The sequence below is a fragment of the Camelus bactrianus genome, chromosome 4 (genome assembly GCF_048773025.1).
Source record: "Camelus bactrianus isolate YW-2024 breed Bactrian camel chromosome 4, ASM4877302v1, whole genome shotgun sequence".
NCBI classification, from domain to species: domain Eukaryota; kingdom Metazoa; phylum Chordata; class Mammalia; order Artiodactyla; family Camelidae; genus Camelus; species Camelus bactrianus.
Window position 1 is genome coordinate 100,116,446 of NC_133542.1, and position 17,205 is coordinate 100,133,650.

The window sequence follows — 17,205 nt, forward strand, 5'->3', positions numbered from 1 at the left end:
GCTTGCCTGCACCCTTGGAGAACTTCAGTAATGGAACTGCAACCCTGTTGCAGCAAAGTGGTGGTATGAGCATCAGAACTGGGGAAAGAGATGGTGGGCATGGAGTCCCTCTCAGGCTCTTTTTTCCTTGAATATGTCAAAGGCTCTGCCCTTTTGTGGAGTGTTAGGAGAGGTGACCAGAGTGTATGATCTTTCCAAGTTCTTTAGAGTCAGAATAATTTGGTATCAGTCATTTCAACAGACTTGGAAAAATACATCAAGCCATGTAAATGATCATGTCCTTCAATATAATAATTTGTAAGAATATGTCCTAAGGAAAAAACCTAAATATTTTTAAAAGAAAGAAATTAGTGGAGTATTGTTATTTGAATGAAATAGTTTCATTACATAATCAAATAATTTATGTTAAAAGCAAAAGATGTTAACTCAAATGGTGTTCACTCATTCACGGGATTATTAAGAAAACTAGGGAAAAATTAAAATCCATATGAAATAGTATTATGTGAAAAAACTGCTTCAAAGTTGGATTGAAGATGTGAATGAACTACTTGAGCAATGCAAAAGGGAATTTTTAAGACTGTCTTTAAAAATAACTTTTCAGGTTTTATAATATTAATAATATTGTGATGTTTTCAAGAAATTCATAACAACTGGGGTGTAGTGTTGGTTTAAAAAAGCAATTTTTCTAAAGAAAATCTGTACATTATATATTGGATGAGGTCTTGTAGCATCAGAGATGTTTGTAAACAAAATAACTTAAGTAGATGTGCAACCATGGCAAACATTTTGGCAGAATAATCAAAATTTTAATATTTTCAGTCAATGAGAGTTTGAAGAATATCTTCCAAGAAAACCCACAAAGCATATCTTCCAGTTTCTACTCCTGGAATAATTCACTAACAACTTTTTTCCTCCCTGTTCTTTTTAATTTGACTGAATCATTTCCTTGTTAAAATCATGTTGATAAGGTTGTTGGGATAAAAATAATGAAATGGCTCATACACCTAAAGTCTCTGGACTATGATTTTTTTAAATTTCACACAGCTTTGCACTTGCGTCTCCTGGCTGGGGATGGAAGTGGAAGTGAGTGACAGGGGCCCAGCATGTCATTTCCAGTCATGTGCTCCACTCCTGTTGAGTGGAGTGAACTGAGACATTTAAGATACTGCCAACAGTCTGGAACTCAATTCAGTTAATCAAACACTGACTATCTGCTATGCGCCAGGCATTTACCAAATCCTCTGAATTGAGAGAAGTGATAAACCTCATGGTTGCTCTTCAGAAGAGACAGGAACAATATGCATAATACAGTAATGCAAAGGCTATAAGAAAGGAATATTCAGTGGTATGGAAATGCAGGTGACAGAATAGCCGACTCTTCCCGGGCTTGGGGGCAGGTCGGAGACTGCTGTACAGTGACATTGAATTGATGATGTTTGAGGCACTGATTAAAGCAAGTCAAGATGAAAATCCTGAAGCCATGAAAAGCCTTGAATTTTATTTGCAAGAGGACGCATCACATATCAGATCCTATTGAAATCACTCAGTTGAGAAGCAATAAAGGTCCAAGTCAAGATATCTCTAATGGACATAGATGTGAAATGACAGATTTTAGTGTTATTTGGGAATTGCAGCCTACAGAATTTGGTGACTAAATGATAGAAGCAAGGATGACTCTAATTTCCTAGTTTGGAGTATCGGTCAAATGTTGGTTCCATTAATTTAAACCTTCTAAACTTTAACTTGACTCAGCTTGATAACCAACTTCCATACAATGTTATATTTAGTGCCATCTTTTAAATTACATTTTGTACGTGAGATTCAATACAGTTCATTGGAACTCTAGTGAAACTCATTGGAAGTATGAAAGGTAGACAAATGGGTACTGTCACAAAACATTCCAAAGATCAAAATAAAATGAAGACAAATAGAAGAAAAAAGTTTTGCTAACATAAGTTTTATGAAACTTAAATAGCAGACTTTATTAAGATTAGGCTAAATACTGTATACCTTAGTTGAAAGAATAAATACTAATTCCTATCAATTTGATTTGTATGATTAATGTAATTCTTATAATATTGACTTGGTAACTTTAATATTTTATTATGAAAGTTAGCAAACATAAAGAAAAACTAAAATAATTTTAAGTGAATAGTCAAATACCTACCATCTGTATTCTGTTATTAACTTGATTGATCACATACCCATAAATCCATCAGTCTTCTAAGTTTTGATGTATTTCAGATTTAATTGTGACTTTCCCATTCTAGGCAAGATGGAGTAACAAGGGTTGGATTTACCTACCTACCTGAAACAAAACCACAAAAAGAAAAGCAGACAAAACATATAAAATAACAGCTTTCATGGCATTGAGGTCAGATAATGAAAGGCAGTGAACATGGTCTTACAGTTCCCCAAGTTTACTGCCTTGAGAAGGTTCTAGGCTATTGTTCAAGGAGAGAGAACCAAGGGGAGATAGAAATGAAATTCTGTGGAATTAACCCAGGTGAAATTCTTTGAAAGACAGCAATGGCCAAAGCTCATTCAAGAAGAAATAGATAAACTAATAGGCCTTTATCTATAAATAAATTGAATTTTTAGGTAAATATCTCCACAGAAAGGAAGTTCCAGACACAATATCTTCACTAGTGAATTTTACCAAACCTTTAAGGAAGAAATACCAATTATATGCAAACTCTTATGCAAAACTGAAGAAGAGAGAACACTTCCCAAATTACTCAATGAAACCAGCATTACCCAGGTATCAAAACAAGCGGAAGAGATGACAAGAAATCTATAGACTAGTAACTCTCATAAGTGTATATACAAAAAACTCAAAAAATATTTTAATAAATCAAATGTAGTAATAACTATAACAAATACAAAGGATAATACATCATGGCCAAGTGAAATTTATCACAGAAATACAAAGTTGTTTTCATATCACAAAATTAATCTGATCCAATATCATAAGAACAATTGAAAAAGAAAAGCCATACAACTATCACACTACATTCAGAAAAACGTTTGACAAAATACAAGATTTGTTTTTGAATTAGCCACTCAGAAAATTGGACATCAAAAAGATCATCTTTAAACTGATAAAGAGCATCTTCAAAACAAACCCTGCAACTAACATATTTAACGGTGAAAGACTGAATGGTTTCATCTTAAGATCAGAAGCAAATAAAGGATCTACTTTTGCTAATTCCAGTCCACATTGGATTAGATGTTCCAGCCAGTGAAATACGGCAAGAAAAAAAAATAAAAAGCATCCAGATTGCAAAGGAAGAAGTAAAATAGTCTTATTCACAGAAGACATGATGACCTACATAGTAAATTTCACAGATTAAAAAAAAAAAAAAAAGGCTAGTAAGTATATTTAACAATGCTTCAGGCTGGTGATTAGTATGAAAAATCAGTTTCATTTCTACACTAGCTACAAACAAGTAGAGACAATGTATAAAATACATAGGAGTAAGTCTGCAAAAAGATATCAGAAACTTGTACACTGAAAATTACAAAAGGGTACGGAGAGAAATTAAGCAGCTCTAAATAAAGATGCACTGTGTTCATGAGTGTAATGACCCAAAATTATGAAGATATCAATCTTTTCCAGATTGATATATAGGTGTAATAAAATTCTAGTCTTAATTCTAGTAGATATTTAGCTTATTCTAAAATGTATAGGAAATTTCTAAGAAAATCTAAACAACTGAGTCGCCAAAATAGCTTTGAAAAGGAGCAAAGTTCGGGAACTAAATGCTCCTTGATGTCAAGACTTAGTGTAAACCTACAATCGTCAAGGCAATATGTTATCAGTGTAAAAATGGACTAATACATCAATGGATCTGCAACAGAATAGAGAGGCCCAAAATAGACCCCCACTTATACTTGAAATAGATTTTCACAGAGTATGCATAGGCAATTCAGTGGAGATAGTATTCTTATCAAATCCTGCAGGAACAATTGAAATCCCATTGACAAAAAAATAAAATAACATTTGATCCATACCTTACACCCTATATGAAAATTATCTAAAAGTTGATCGCAGCAGATAATTTGCAACTAATGAGTCATAAGTGTGGTTTTAAAGGTGGGGCAGCTGCAGAGCTCCTGGAAGGTTAGGCTGGATACTTTATTGAGTTTCTCCCTTTGTCTGATCAAGTCTTGGTGCTCTTTGAAATGGGTTGTGGGCATGTGTCCTGTGTATTTTAGTACACTTAGCAGTATTCCCGCCTCTCCGCCCCAGATGCTAACAGCAACCCCTCTCCCCAAATAGTGACAATCAAAAATGTCTCTTGACATGGCCTAATGCCTCCTGGGTGGCAGAATTATCACTGGTTGAGAACCACTGGTTTGGAATGAAGGGCATATTTCATATTTTGCTATAAATTTTTATAACTTGACTTTTAAAACTATGTGCTTATGTTACTTTTATATAATAAATACTAACTAAAAGTAAAATAAAGGAATTGAATGGGATGAGTTTGAATGTCCCTTGAAGTCTAAAATGCTGCGAAGTCAAATTCCCCAAGTACAGCTTTTTAGCAACATTTCTTTTAGTTGTAAACTGTGGTTTACAAATCTCTACTGAATGGTTTTATATAAGCATGGCTGAGCAGATAGTGCTGGGTGCACAGAAATAGGTAAAACCTCATCCCTGATTTCAGATTACTTACACAACTATCTGGGTTTTTGATGAAAACAACAATATTATGGAGAGGTTTTGGGGTCAAAGGAAAATGTTCTCAGTTCCCAGCTTTCCCCCAACGTTAGCTCTCTGAGCAATGTATGGCACTTAATCCCCAATGATGTTATTTCCAGTTGCCCTTCTCCCAAAAATCTTTCTCAGCTCTGTGACTATGAAAACAGATGATGACCTATGTTTAACTGAGTTGTACAAATAGTAAGGGCCATTGGCATTTCAAGGAAGAAGCAATAACCCATCTGTGGACGAGCAGGGAAATACTCCCATAGGAGAGCTATAGTTTCTCCAATGGGTACGAAAGAGGGCGTGTATGTCTTAGGTCCTTAGATCTATGTCAGCAACAATTCTTCTCCCCTTAATGAGAAACACAAACCAATAATCTCCCCCCCAATCCCTGGACCCAGTGTAAGCCCCTGATGGAGTTATCCCAATTTTTATGTTGCCATAATGACTGATAACTCTGTCTCTGACCACTTAAGGTATTTGTTTATTATGAAATTCAACACAAAAAAATGATCTGGCTTCGAACTGATCACAAGGCTCTGGAAATACATGTCTTTCTTTATTGAGTTTATCAAGGTTGTTGGCTTTTAACAAATGCTAAGAATCACATAAACAGTTTTGTTTCAGTGAATAAGAATTAAGATGCTTTTAAAACCTAGATATAAATGTGGCTTTAAGTAGTAATTCTATTAAGTCAGGCAATCTGGATGGACTTTCTTTTGATACACCTTTCCAGGATAATTATTAGATTTTCAGCTGAATAACATTCTTTATCCCAAATCAGTTTTGCTGCAGTTAATGCTATTGTTATTTATCAGTACAGGAAGAACCAAGGGCATTTTCATATGGCGTAAAGTAGATTTTTATTTTCAAGCCCAAGAACAGACTGAAGTTTGCTAATGAAACTACTTTGGTGAACACCATCAATTCTGATGACAGATTATTTGCAACAATCCCAGGCAATTTTGTTACGCTGCCGTTATGTTTAGGTGATAGCAAATTAAAATGATAAAATGTCTTTATCTCTTTCCTGCAGCTGTTCTGGCAATCCCATAAGATGAGTTTATACCATCAGCTGTACCTGTCCAGAAATATATAAATACAGGTGGCATTGTTCCTTAAGGATTCCACTAGTCACTGTGCTGTGTAGACAATCTAATGGTTCATTTCTAAAGAAAATGATGGTGTCTGTTTTTCAATTATCTGAGAAAAAGACACATTCTTTGCTTTGCCTGGTGTCAGGGTCATCTCTTCATACATATTACAGTGAATTACCATAATAGGAGCGCTTGGCATGTTGTATTAGAGTGAAAAGAAAAACAGATTGGATGGAAATAAGAAGAATTCATTCTTCTGCCTCTCTAGTGTGTGTGCCCTGACTACCACCAGCGGAGCTTATCAAACTTCCTTCTGATGTAAATGTTTCTAGAAAGCAGGACTGATTTGAACACACCGTGTGGTCAAACAGCCTTTCTCTCATTCCCTCCTGAAGAGGCAGGTTTCTTTTTCAGACCATTTAAAAGGACTGATTTAAATATAAACTTGGATTTAGTTTTGTTCTATTCAATATACGTGTGTGTATGCAATATATATGTACATATATGCATATATACATGCAGTTTGTTTTCATTTATCTGTGTACACATTTATTTTTTCTGTTTGGGAATGTAATATTTCCTGATTAGGAGCCCTAGTGAGATCTTTTGTACTGAACTTGTGGTTTTACTCTTTCACAGATTTTTACTTCTTAGCGGGAGCGCCGTGCTTGGCTCTGTGGCATGAGCCAGTAGCGCTGAGTCCACCAGGAGTCAAGTTCATAGATTCACTGAGAACCTACCATCTGCTTGGTCACTTTGTACCTGAGGTCCACCTGGCTCTTTCTCCACTAAACATCCTGCACGGTTTTCAGCATTCACTTATCTGGAGGTAAGTTTTTTTGGAACGTGCTTGTCTCCAGTGTATCTTTGCTTTGTCCTTGTCATTGTTGCACATTCTGGTTCAGCGTCCCACCTCCTTTCTTACCACTCTTTCTTAAATATCTGAACCACACTGAGGCTATCATTATTCTGAAAGTAGGGCAAGGTATCTGCTTCTGTGACTTGGACCTACCTAGTTTGGATCTGGCTTTGCTTCCATCAGACACACCTTTGTAGCCAAAGGAAGTTCCTTGCATTGTGCTGGGTACTCCACCTAGCTCTGTTTGGAAACATGGAGTGTTTCATGACAAGAAGGCCCCATTTCCCAAGGGAATCATGGTCACTGGGTGCCTGGTAACAGATGTTTATTATTGTAACAAATGAATGAACATTCGGGAACAGTCTGGTTTCAGGTCAATCTTAAGTCACTTGTTCCCTTACGATGGTTGCTTTATAATATGGACTTATGGTCCTTAAGAGTGTAATGCTTGCTTCTTGAACCTCGTGCATCTTCATCTGGGACACAAGAGCGTAGCCACCAAGACCAGGGGACCTGTGGTCATAGGAGTAGTGTTTAAATCCTTGACCCACCACTCTCTCTTAGCAAGTTATTTCATCTCATGTAGTGCTTGTGAAACAGTTACAATTAAATAAGCTATTTAAAGCAGTTACCACTTTCCTGGTATGTGTTAAATATATTTTTTTAAATGTGAAAAAAAGAAAACTAGCAAATAGCACAAATGTCACCTTAGTGCAACCTTTGACATGAAGACAGTGCTTTCTGAGAAACTCTGAGAACAGTCTGGCTTCCTGAAACCCTCCATGCCAGTACTGAAATGGAAATACTCAGTCAACCTTTTGCCCTGGGGAGGATTCTGGTTCAGACCCATCTCTGGTCCTCACGTCCTTCAAAGAAAATGAGAGCGAGAACAGCCCATCCTCACAGTGTAGCGTGAAGGTGAGTGCCTTCTCTTTGGAAACACTGGGAATCATTCTTCCTCACCTTGAGATGCACCGATAGAAGTCACTGAGGCGTTTATTTAAAATCTTGGGAAAATGTATCAGCATTCAAGGTGTCAGAAATCACTATTAACCAAAAGTAAGTGCTTTGTTCTTAAAAATACCAGGCACCTCTTGTAGCTAAGATAGTGTTTTGGTTCTTCTGTTAGTTTTTTGGTTTCATTTTTGTTGAAAGAAAATAGAAAAATCTAATTACAATGATTTGAGCTCTAGTTTTATTCAATGCGTTAGGACCTAAGTGCAACATTAAAGCTATAAGATACTAGGAATGTTGACAGTCATTTAAAATACAATGTATTTAGGGATACTTTTAAAGAACAATTGCCTTTGTGTTAACATAAACATTTACACCTAGTTGGATATAACTGTTCTCTGTGGGTTTTGCGGAAACAAGATGCGGTTTTCTTGGTTGATATTAGACAGTTACTTGTAAACACAATGAGTGTTCTGCATGTGTAAAATGGTATGGTTTTCTCTCCAATTTGGAGTGCCAAGAACAGAGCCTGATGGAGCCAACTTTTGAAAAGAAAGGCAGTATGAAGTGGTATTCCCTTACCTTGTCTGCAGGCTTCCAAAGAAGATGAAGCAAATGAGGTGATTCTTTGCTAAAAATGGAACTACATGTCCTAGATAAAAATAGGTCCAAATCGAGAGCCATTGCTCTCCATCAACGATGAGCTGTTGGCCTTATGTCTCAGCAGAGAGATCTCAGTTTGTGTCTCTATTAGCCATATGGAGTCATCTGCTTAGCTGGTGATGTCTTAATCTCGCTAAGCTCTTTACTTACCTACAAAGTGGGGAAAATAATAGAATACCTTTTGTAAGGATGTTTGAAAACTAAATAAGATAATTTACATACAGCATTTTGCAAAGGGAATAGCACATAGTATATACTTGAAAAATGCAAGCTGCTTCTCCAAATACCCCTGAGATGTGAAATCCCCAAGGACATACTTACCTATAACAAGAAGAAATCAGGCAGCTTTACGTCTGATACAAATTTACTTTTCACGAGGGCAAAAGAAACACTAATCAAATCTGTATCAAAAGTATATATCAAGACAGCCATACACTGTACAATATAAGTTGTTCAGCCCTGAAGACTGCTTCCCCATGAATTACATTGGCCTTAGATGTCTCCAGCCCTGCCACGTACTGGGGTGGGCATTGCCAGGAGCTAACCCACAGCTGAGTGACTGTAAGAGTTGCAAGCGAGGGAGGTTTTTGACTGTATTAAAAGTCTGCAGTTCCAACTCCCCTCCCTCCTTCTTTTCCCGAATCTCTTCTAGGAAGTGACGTTTTGGGCAGGATTAGAATTTTTCTGAGAGGCCTGTTAAGAATGTGAAACACAAATAGTCTTTAACATTCTCAGTAGCATTTAATCATCTGTTTGTTCATTTATTCATTTATAAACTCATATATGGGGTTTCTGTTAAGTGCTGGGCATGTTGCTGGACTTTGGGGAGATGGCAATGAACAGGACTAGGTTCGGCTTTGCCCCTGTGACACTTATAAGACTGGTACAGAAGGCAGACCTTCACCTTGTGTATTTATGTGATGTGTAAGATGAAAGCACAAGCAGTGGTACCGGGTACACGGGGGAGGGGACATCGCAACTGAAATGAGAGGTAGAAAAGTTAATGAAACTATATTGTAAAATAAAATAATTGTATTGGTTGGGTAAGCAGAATCAAGCAAGGGATGAGTTGATAACCAGATAATGTTCCAAAAAGAGTGAGAAGTTCAAATCTATACGTAAATAAACACAAAGAAGCAGACAAACCAAACAAACGCATCTTATTGCTGAAAAAGCAGTGTAGTAACAGCTTTTATAGGGAGGGTGTGATTTTTAGGGGAACTGATGGCAAGCCACAAAGAGTTTTTAATACTGTTAATACAAACAGAACATATGTTTCAGAAAGTTCTGTTAGGCAGTGGGGCGGTATGGACTGAGGTGAGAAGAAGTTAGAAGAAAGGGCAGCCGGCTTGGGAACTACTAATGACATGTGAGGGAAGGATGCTGTTGGCTAAAGGTGGGGCCTGGAAATGGAGAGATCGCAGATTCAGGGATGTTGTTATTCATCCATCATGCCTCATTTAATCAGCTGCTTTTACGCACCGTCCTGGCTGTGGCAGATCCAAAGAGGGTAAGGGCGTGGTTCTTGCTCTAGGGAAAGCAGGAGGGAGAGGGGGACTAACTGCAGAAGAGAGGAAAACATTTTATATTGTAGTATCTTTAGCATTACTTTTTCCCTGTTTTTTGAGCACAGGGCCCTGTGTTTTCATTTTGCTCTAGCCCCTGATCAAATGTTAGGGGCTGTAAAGTATCCTCTTCTGAGATTCATCTACCAAAGTGGAAGTTGACAAAGAAAATGCCACTTTGGCTTATTCATTTCAGAGTCAGCTGACCTTTGTACTGCTGGGTAATAACACAGCTTAGTACCTGAGAGGGGGGAAGGAGGGAGAGGGAGGGAAGGAGAGAGAGAGAGAGATTGAAACTGTAATTGTAGTGTGACACTCTTTGGGTTACAATTAGTCAAGATAAAGTGTTAGGTCAATTAACGGACAACAGATTGACCCAAACAAAGTCCATCCAATGAAAGATGAGTCTCTCTAAGAATTACTGTCATTGTCATCATCATGAATATTTCTGGAGCACTGTGCTAAGTTCTTTATATGCATGATCTTATCTAGTTCTCTTTACCATGCAGTAAACTGGCTTCCGGGCTTTATTTTAAGCACTGTTTTACAAATGAGAAAATTGAGACTCCAAGAGGTGAACGAGCTTGACTGAGGTCACTCAGGCAGGATATAGCAAAACTTGAATTTGGTCTGCCTGACTTCTGAGTCCATAATTTTAGGGAGTTAGTAATGTCCAACAAAAAGCCAATTCAGAAAATTTACAGAAAAAATATTGTCATAAAGCAGCAATGCAATAGCAGGGGAAAATAGCAGTCCATTTTTGGTTTGAAGTTTCACACTTGTTTGTAAGATAAAGACAGTAAATACCTAGAAATGAGAATGGGATTTATGACATCGTTCCAAGTGGTGGGGGCTTTCAGAACCAAATATCTACCCCATTAGAATGAATGTTAGAGACAGTGTCTTCTTAACTGAGTAAAATCAGATCCCCTCCAGTTGGAATGCAGTTAAACAACCCTGGGCTTACGGTTAGGAGTTCTGGTTCATCGTATTTGTGCTCTTTTCTGGCTCAGGGAATTGGTCAAGTCACTGAGAATCCTTGTGTGTCCATCTCCTCACTTTTAGAATCAGAATAATAGTGCCTGTCTCACAGATGTGTCATAAGAGTAATTAACAATGCAGGTCAGCACCTAGCCAGCACCGTGGCACAGGAATAGCCCCTGCTCGGAGGTCACAGTGATGATCATGTGGAGAGGGGGCATCAACAAGATCCTGGGGAGAGTCCAGTAACAGGGAAGGTGCTGGTACTGCAGGCCACGTGGTGGGAGTGTCTGCTTTTCAGCTCATGACACACAGAGAGGAGTAATATAGACATGCATCTAGTCAGTAGCAAGAAATTGAACACAACTTCAAGGTTAAATGTACACAGATTTGAAGACAAATGGTTCTATATGAAGCACCATGCAGGAAACATGGCTTCCTGGTATTAAGGAAACATGAAGGTGTAGTCTATGAGCCAAGGTCGAGGGCCTGTCTTGCCAGGGGTGCTGGAGCTCTAAGAAGCAGCCACATTCCTTCTATGAAAAGGTCTCTTTGTTAGAATACAGGGCCTCAAAATAGAAGAGAAAGCTAATATTACAGGTATATTATCTATAAAATGATGTAATATTTTATTTTTAAATGACAGACACTTTCATGTCTTCAGAGCATCCATTTCTACATTGGCAAATGCTGAGAAATTCTCAGATTTCAGATCCTCCATGAAAACGACCCTCATGACGTTAGTGAAATTAGACAGAATGGCTTTTCATAGGACACCTCAGAGTAGGCAAACAGTAAGGAGTGAGAAAAATGAAGATTGCTCGGCCTATGCATCAAAACTATCTTTCATAAACTATTGAAAATAGTATGTCTGTGTATGGGTATTTTCCACAATTGTTACTGAGTTATTGAACCAGCCTTACTAATTTATAATTTATCTGCAGCCATCAGTTGGAACACAAATTACATTTTTGTGCTGGGCTGGTGCTGAGATCTGTGATCAAAAATATTTTTTCATCAAACAGTCCATGATATAGTAATCATTTAACTAGATTTGCTCATTTTTATCTGGCATATTTATTCAATATATTCCACTATGTGAATGTTTCAGTAAATAGCCCCTATGTAGGCTGCTTACATAATTCATTTATACGGAGGCATGGGGACATACTTTTTAAATTAGATGTCAGGTTCTCAGTAATAACTAGTGATACTTAGTGCTGGTCTGTTATTCCCCATTTCTTACCAATGTCGGGTTGCATTAGGACCTAGATTAATTTCCCGACCCTTAAAACTGCAAGGTCTGTGTAGAAAATTAGTCAGGGCACCAACTTTCCCCACCTGACCACACAGAACCATGGACTGATGGAAACACCACTCCTTGGTGCAAACTTGGCTGCACATTGGAGTACCTGGGATGTCTGGTCCCATCCAGGAGATTCTAATTCATTACGTGTGTGGTCCAATTTGGGTATGGGCTCCAGCTTGGGGATGAGGATATTTTTTTTTTAAATCCCAGATTATTTTAAGAAGCTGCCGATTTTGAGAACCACTGAATGAGAGCGTACTCCTGTGTAAGCAGGGTGTGCAGGAGGGAAGAACAACTCACTGTGTCCTTCCCTTTATCTTTTCCTTCTTTTCTGGGAGCATTTAGCATTTATTGAACATCAGCTCTGCTGGGTAGTAAGAAGTAAAATGTTCTAGGTAGCAAGACGGCAAGGCCAACAAGACAGTGCCTGTTTGCTTGTTTATTACATTAGTTCTGGCCTCTGTCTTTGACGCTGGCCTCAGCTGACCACGTATCCCCCAGTGTTTTGAGTCTCCGCTACAGTGACCTTCTCTTAGTCCTCGGTGTGCCGTGCTCTGTCGTTCTACAGTGATTTCCCACAGGTGCTTGCTGCTTCCATGCCGAGTTACCTCCCACCACCTCTTTTGAGCTCAGTTTAATCCTCACTGCCTTGGCTGTCACGCATGGACCCATCCCTTCTCATCATACCACACACCAAATTCTAGTTGCATTATATTGTATATGAATTGATAGGTTCTTATCTGTTTGATGTTTCTTTTCCAGCTGGACAGAAATAGCAGCCAGGAGCCCACACTGGGCTCCTTAATAAATGTCTAGTAAAATACTTGTTGAATGAATGGAATAATTATAAATTTGAGGGTATATAAGGCTACCATGTATTTTTTTTTTTTTTTTGCTGCATGGAAAACTAACCTAAGACTCAGTTGCTTAAAACCGTATCCATTTACTGACCTCTTGTGACTCTGAGGCTGAAGGTCTCACCCGGGTGCACCTTCTGTTCCACATGCTATCAGCGAGGGTGGGAGCCGTCTGGGGGCTCGGGCGGGTAGGGATATTCACAATGGCTCCCTTACGGGGCTGGTGTCCCGGGAGGGTAGGAATGGAGGGCTGGTTTCAGTTGGGATGATAGAGATGCAGGGCCTCTTTGCTGTGTAGTCTGTGTATTCCCCCTTTCTGCAAGGCTTCTGCACTTGGTCTGTCTGGCAGGCAGTCAGATTTCTTAGTTGCTCAGGGCTTTGAGAATAAGTATTCCAAGAGAGGAAGCAGAAGCTGCCAGGTTTCTCAAAGGCCATCTGGAAAACTGGTCAGGTGCCACTTCTGCCATATTTTATTAGTCAACAAAGTCACAGGTCCATTGCAGAATCACTGAGAAAAACATGAAAACAAAAAGCAGACCTCCCTTCATGACAGAGTCATAAGGAATTTGAGACCATCCTTAATCCATCACAGAAACTTAACCAAAAATGTAACCCTTTTTCTTTTCTTTAGTGGGGTGTGTGATGCAGCTCAAGGGACCTTTTTATTTCAGTTGTCATTTAATTGTGGTAAGAATACTTAACATCTACCCTCTTAGCAGCACAGTATTGTTAACTATAGGCACAATGTTGTGATTATAGGTAACTTATTCAACTTGTATAGCTAAAAATTAATACCCATTAACAGCCTCACACTCCCCCCACCCAGTCCCTGGAAACCACCATTGTACAACCTGTTTCTATGAGTTTGACTCTTTTTTTTTTTTGATACTTCATATAAGTGAAATCATGTAGTACTGGTCCTTCTGAAACTGGCTTATTTCACTTACCATAATATCCTCAGGGTTCATCCGTGTTATCACATATGACAGTGTTTCCTTCTTTTTTAAGGTGGGATAATATTTCACTGTATGTATGCACCACACTTTCTTTATCCATTCATTCACTGATGGACATTTAGATTGTTTGCCTATCTTGGCTATTGTAAACAATGGTGCAGTGAACATGGAGATTAAGATATCTCCTTGAGATCTTGATTGCATTTCCTGGATAAACCCCTACAAGGGGGGTTGCTGGATCATTTGGTAGTTCCATTTTTAGTTTTTTGAAGAGACCTCACAGTGTTTTCCACAGTGGCTGCACCATTTTGCATACCACCAACAGCGTCAGAGGATTCCAATTTCTTGCCATCCTCCCAACACTTGGAAAAGAAAACAAGAGTGAAAAGGCATGCTCCAGAATGGAAGAAAATATTTGCTAACAGTATATCTGATAGGCAGTTAATAACCAAAATACATAAGGAACTCCTACAAGTCAAAAGCAAAACAATGAAACTAATAACCCAGTTAAACCATAGTCCAGGGACTTGAATAGACTTTTCTCCAAAGAAGACATACAAACAGCCAACAGGTACATGAAAAGATGCTCAGCATCACTAACCATCAGGGAAATGCAAATCTAAACCACAATTGGACATCACTTCGTACATGCTAAGATGGCTGTCATCAAAAACACGAAAGACAAGTGTTGTCAAGGATGTGGAAAAATTGGAAGTCTCTATTTACTTTAAAAACCCTTAGCCTGACTCAGAGCCCCCGTTCTGCCAGGCTGCTGGAAGCGTTAATGTCAGCCATGCTTGGGGCGCTCAGCAGCAGGGTTTGGTGTAGGGGTGAGGCAAGGAGGGTGTTTCTGATCAGCGTCAACTGTCCTCACGGTTGACCCAGAGCACCCATTGTGGTAACAAGGTCAGTCCCTTCAGGACAGGCTGTGTTTCACAGCCTGTGTGCCTTGGGCTGGAGGAGGGGCAGAAGGGGAGGGGGTGGGGAGATGCAGCTGCTGGACTAATGTGAATGCAAATGCTCATTCCTGGATCTTGCTCTCCTTGTAGCCTCCCCTAGTCACTCTGCCCTGAGGTCTTTTCCATTCCTTGGTTTTGCTACAGTAGGGAGTATAACCTCTGCTTAGTGAGAGGAGGGATGGGCATCGCTCGCTCTTGACCAGAGAACTTCATCCCATATTCCTTGGTTTGCTTTAGATGAAGGACTAGGTCTTTTGGTTGTTTTGCCATCGTTCTCCTTTGCCTGTCATAGTCTTCCCATCTTTCTTCCCCTTTGTTTTACTTTTAATTTTGACATGATTTCAGAACCTTTTCAAGAACAGTGCAAGGTATTTCTATACTACTTCATCAAGATTCTCTAAGCATTAAGATTCATGGTCTCTCTCTCTGTCGCTCTTTTTCCATGTCATCTGTGTTGTCCAATTCATGTCACTTTATGTGGAGCAGTTCATGTCTTCTTATGTGGTACAGTTCACTGTGTATTTCCAAACGCAAGAACGTTCCCTTGCATAACCACGTAATAATCAAATCGGGGAATTAGCATTGATACATATTCAGAGATTTTCCTTTGTCCCACTATTATCCTTTACAGTGAAAGGAAATTCCAAACCATGCCTTGCATTCAGGAATCCAGTGCCTTTAATGTCCTTTAGTCTGGAACAGTTCCCCATTTTCCTGTCTTCAGTGGCATTGGTGTATTTAAAGAGCGCTGGCCTGATATTTTGTGGACTGACTGTCAAGTTAAGTTTGTCTGGTGTTTCATCCTGTTGGAATTCACGTACTCAGTTTTGACAAGAATACTACATGCGTGTTCTCAGTTCATCATATCAGGGAGAAATAATGATAATGTTAGCTCTCATCAGTTGGGTTTTTCTGTCAAGTTTCTGCATTTTAAAGTTACTTTTTTTCTTTTGTAATGTGTATGTGTATTGTATAATTAATAAATACTTTGAGACCAGGTAAATATCTTATTCCTCATTGCATTTTCACTTCTGGACATCTGTGGGTGTTTTTTGCCAGAATCTCTTCTATTGTGAGAGTTGCCAAATGGGGATTCCTCTTTGTTTTTCACTCTACCTGTGCCACATTCTGTGGCCTGTGAGCTGAACACTGGATGCTGTGTCTCAGCAGGACGTTGTAGGTTGACTGTGTACAGCAGGCAGAAATAAGGATAAGGAAGCCCAAGGGATACTTTCCTGAGCTGAAAAATGAGCAATTCATTGTCAGAATTCTCTTATAAACTAGGCTGACCAATCCCAAGTGAAATTTTAATTTTCTCTCCCTTTATCTGGTGGTCGTTATATGATGTATTTATAGATATAGATATAATATATGGATGTATATCTATAATTTTATAGTGCTTAATTTTTATCTTTTCCTAAAGCCAATTATACTCAGTAATTGAGAAGAGCAAAAGGGTGAAAAAAGGGTGAAAGAAACAAACCTCTAAATTAGATGCTCCGTTACGTAGCAATTATATATAGCTTTATATATATTACATAGAACTTAAGAAAATGTGCTCCACCCTGAATCAGGAGATTTGCTAACGGAAGGACCATTCAATTGTATGAAATTAGAACCGTAGCTCTGTAGTAGCAGATAGAGGTCAGTTATAACATTAAGTAATTTTTAGCTGAAGAAATTGAAGCTATTGTTTTTCACAGTCTTTTTCTAAAAGGAAAAATAGAAATCTTTTACTCAGAAAAATTATTCTTACTTTATATGATTTTTATAAATTCAGAGATTTTTATATTGGTTTAAAATATTTTTAAAATAAAATGATTGAAAATTTGCCTAAAATGAGAATTCACATCTCTTTTTTTTAAAGTTGACAATCACCCTTTTGATTTTATAATGTGATTTGATTTACAAAATGACCACAGTTTTAATAACCTAATTGAGTTTTCTCTGACTGCTGCTTATCCCCCAATAAATTCTGCCCTGCTTCTTTGCCTCTTCTTTGAACTTCCGCTTCCGGTTGAGTTTGGCAAATGGGAGATTAGAGTGAGGAGGAGACAGGATGGACTCTTTCTTCTGCCCCGCTCCAAGCTTTGGCTCTATGGTTTTGGTCCTGTTCTCCCTGTAAAATTATAGCTTGTTCCAGGAACTTAAAAAATCTTCAACTTTTGTCAGGCTCTTGCTGATTGCTTCTCTACCCTTTTACACTCAGATCTTTTTGTTTGTTTCTTTGTTTGTTTCATTTTTTTATACAAGAACTTATGTTTTTTGCAAAGGGAGAAAGAGTGATTGAT

At 38.4% G+C, this 17,205-nt stretch overlaps 1 long non-coding RNA gene across 1 annotated transcript in view; it reads left to right on the top strand.

Moving 5' to 3' along the window:
- LOC141577562 (uncharacterized) overlaps positions 1 to 17,205 on the top strand; it is a 712,663-nt gene that overhangs the window by 370,002 nt on the left and 325,456 nt on the right. The window contains exon 5 of the long non-coding RNA XR_012506817.1: positions 6,451 to 6,640. This is a non-coding gene — a long non-coding RNA (uncharacterized LOC141577562). The remainder of the gene's footprint in view (positions 1 to 6,450; positions 6,641 to 17,205) is intronic.